Source organism: Pteropus alecto, unplaced genomic scaffold (assembly GCF_000325575.1).
Source record: "Pteropus alecto unplaced genomic scaffold, ASM32557v1 scaffold131, whole genome shotgun sequence".
NCBI classification, from domain to species: Eukaryota; Metazoa; Chordata; class Mammalia; order Chiroptera; family Pteropodidae; genus Pteropus; species Pteropus alecto.
Genome location: NW_006434709.1, coordinates 25,666,238 through 25,670,327, shown reverse-complemented (window position 1 = coordinate 25,670,327; position 4,090 = coordinate 25,666,238).

Sequence of the window (4,090 nt, the reverse complement as noted above, 5' to 3'; positions counted from 1 at the left end):
CTAAGACGTCGCATGGGCTGCTCTACCCAGCTGTAGGGCACTAGGGGCTGTTGTTGAGCTTTGAACAAATCCCAGGATTATTTATAATTGAAAATCAGACTCCAAGAGCCTTTAGAGCCATGAAGGAGTTTATTATTCTCCACTCCCACGTGCTTTCCCTCTGTCCTCCTGCCTTGCCCTCTGGCCTGACATCCTGCCGCACTCACAGCAGGCTCTCCAGCTCTCTCCAGCCTCAGAGCACCTGTGCTTGGCAAGCAGATGCCTTTTCACCGGGCTCGTTCCAGGAGTCAGAATCCCAGACCACCCTGCACACACCACACATACTCTTCTGACTGGGACGAAGCATCAAAGAGTGAGAATGGCCAGCTGAGGCGGAAACTGGACATGACTGACTGACTTATTCCGGGCTTATCTCAGCAGGTTGCCTGCAGAAGTGAGGAGAAATGGAGGCTTCTGTGAATGCCTTGGTGGGAGCTTAGTCCCGTTTCCAACCCACGGGACCATTTCCCTCCCCTCCCTCCTCCACACTCTCGGCCTGAGCCTGTCCCTCCCCAAACACAGCATGCTCTTAGACGTCTAATGGGCACAAGCCGAAGGCAGGTGACTAAGAAAGAGAAATAACAAAGAACATTAGAGCTGGAGAGCCTGAAAAAGACCTTGTAAGCTAATGAATGCAAAAATATTTTCGTTGTAGAGCCTTTTCTTTGAAAGGACCTTACCAGAAAACCCAATGAGCAAACCGATAAAACCCAGACAGGACAGCCCACACTTGTGCTCTCCACTTTCGCTTCTACTAGGCCAAGGTGTTTCATTTCACTCTCCTTCCTCAGCTCCCTTCCATTCCAGAGGCACCTGACATGTCAGAGCTTAGCTATGTTGTGCCATCAGGCAGCCTGCTCTTGCCCATCCAGGAATGGTGTTTACGGAAAGTTGTAGAAGACAGGCATATTGATGAGCGTGTTAGTCAGAATCTTCTTTCTTGCAATTGGTAGAAGCCCAACATAAACAAGCTTCATTAAGATGAGTCTTTATCTGAAGGGTACTGGAGCATTCACACATGTATCTGGATTCTCGGTGCCTAGAATTGGGCCTCAGTGCTGTGAAGATCCCTCTCCCTCTGTTTCTCCTCTCTCCTTACCTCTACTTGCCTTTATTCTCCCCAATAGAAATGAGTTTTCTCTGTGCGACTGAAAATATAGCCTCTGCGGCCCTAGATACCCATCCCTCCTTCTAATCTTTCTGAATTAAGACGTCCTCACCACTAGCTTTGCTTAGACCAGTCCTCAGAAAGTCCTCTGATTGGCTCGCATTCTATCATGTGCCCATCCCTGAACCAATCACTGTAACCCGAGGATTAGACACATACTTACACTATGGCCATGAGCACGAAGTTCTGGGATTGACAGCCCCTCAGAACCACAAGGAAGGAGGACCGAACTGTGAGAAGTACTTCCCCAAAGAACAAGGGGCTTCTCTTAGGTTAAAGATGGTGACTGGCACACGTTCTTAATATTTTGTTAAAGACTCTCTTGGAAACAATGCCCTTACATAAAAGGAATGATTTCTGTGAGTTCGACTTCAAGCATTAGAGACTGGGCAAGGAGAACCTTGCAGAGATTCTCAGACCACCCACAGAGGGAGCCATCTATACTCCCTCCCTACACAACCAGAGCTAAACCCAAGCTGGGAGCATGTGTGTTGCTTTTCCTTTTAAACGGAATTCAACTCGAAAGGCCTCTTCATATTATCTTGTGCAAGTGAGCAAGGGAGAGTGTATTGGTTCAGTGGTGCAATAAATAACTTCTCATTATGAGAAATGTGATGCCTCAGTCCACTAAGCCATTTATTTGGTAACCATAATCTGACATTACAGAAGCTTTTCTTGTGAGACCAGAGATATCTGAGCCACTTCCTTTTTCAAACAACTTCAGCTAATGGCTTTCTCTGCTATTAGTGGCATGAGTCCAAGCTATCTTTGATTTGTGGTCACTTGATTAGGTCCTGAAAGGAGAGGTTCAGCTTCGCAAGGAGGAATAATTGCCTGGGAACATTCAATTCCTGTGGCGTTGGAGGAACCACAAATCTGGAGAAACTTAACTTCTCCGGAAAGATGAAAACATTTGTAAAGTCTTCTCACTTCCATGCTGGCCCCTTCCTCACTCTGACAGCTCACTTCAGTCTTCTCTGCCTCTCCAATTTTTCTGACACTGGGAATGTTTTCTTAGAAAGTAGAGGGGATCTTCTCAGATCTTACTACACAAAGCCAGAAGCCATTCGGAAAATGATCCAGCTGCACAGCCTGGCTAATGGGTCACGCCACCATGTCCTTAGGCAAAATACCAGTCCTCGGAGTGCACCTGAAACTCTCCTGTGGATTTCGAACTCTGACTCCAGCTGCTGTAGAGCAAATAGAGTGGGAGGACAACAGTGTGTGTGGGGGGCGGGGGGGGCACTCAATAGACATTATCTAACTAAGAGGGAGAGAGACACCATTTCGTATAGTAAAATGACATGACCACCTGCCTGCTTCTGGGCTAACCCATAGGTCGTATCGGGAGTCTATGGTACCATCTGATCTGTGCTAAGCACACCTCCCAAGTTGGGAGAAAGACACCAACGGGACGTTTCTTTTGACATTGGAAACCTGGCTTCATTCTCAGAACCCTGACAATCAGAGGTTATCGCAGGCCTGGAAGGGACTTTTTCTTTTTAATAAACTTTTGATTTGGGAATAATTTTAGATTTACAGAAAAGTTGCAAATATAGTCCAGAGTTCCCTTTCGTATACCTTTCACCCACTTTCCACTGATGTTAACATCTTTCATTACCATGCTGCATTTGTCAAAATTAGGAAATTAACACTGATACCATACCATCAAGTAAACTCCAGACAGAATCCAGATTTCACCATTTTTTCCACTAATGAATGTTCCAGGATCCCACATGGCATTTAGTCATCGTGTCTCCCTAGTCTCCTCTGATCTGACAGTTATTCAGTCTTCCCTTGTTTATCATGACCTTGACAATTTTGAGGAGTGCTGGTCAGACATTTCATAGAATATCCCTCAATTAGAGTTGTCTGATGTCTCAGAATAGACCGAGGTTCTGGGTTTGAGAAAGAATACCCAGAGGTGAAGTGCCTGGGAGGGAGTCTTTTCAAAGATCAGGTAGCTCAGAAGTTATAAACTGATCTGCCTTCAGATAGTTTTGTCTGTTCTATCTGTATTTTTAAGGAATTTGGGGCTGAACTTTCTCAATTCAGATTTCCAGTTTTTCTAAAAAATAGAAAGAGCTGGTGTCTGCAGGATTCCACAGCAGAGGTGAGTGTTGAGAATTGGTGGCTCTCTAGTGGATTGTGTCCTCTTGGGGTGTCACCAGTGCTGTGGCCTCCCCAGTTCTGAGGCTCAGCATCAGCTGCCACTGATCGTCATGTCTGCGGTGTTGATTTTCTTACAGTAAAGAAGTGTTTTCTATATTTTTACCACAACAGAAATGAGCCCGGAAGGCTCCATGCTTCAAGAGTAAGTAAGAAAGCAAGAGTAAGAAATAAGGTGAGCTGAATCTCAAGGAAACTACATTTATCCTATTAACTGGAAAGGGACTGAAGGCACACTCTGCAAACTGCATGTAATTCTCTGTGATTACCCTCCACATGGCACAGTCCTCGCTGCTTATTTGGCAGCAGAAAGGAAGGTTATGGGTCATGAGGGAAGCCAATTATAAGGGAAGTGGGTGGATGAAGGGGTACAATAGTGAAATCTTCACCTGCCCCAACTGTCTCTCGAAACCCTTCCCTAAGCCAAATTTATGTCATTGCCCGAGGATGGCCCTGTCACCTATCTGGACACGGCCATCCAGTAGGGTCTGCGCAGATAGGCAGGGATTTCTAATACTGACCATTCCACCTCAGGAGAGGACCTGTGAGCAGATAGAGGGTCTTCATGTCCTCCCTAACACATGGGCCTGCTAGAGGCACTGCAAGGGTCTGATTTCTCACTGTGCTCCACCCCTGCTGTCTGTGAGTCAGACATCCCCTGTCATATGAGCTAGAATCCTGAGCTCCAACCTCCCCCGCCCCAGGCCAAGTGAT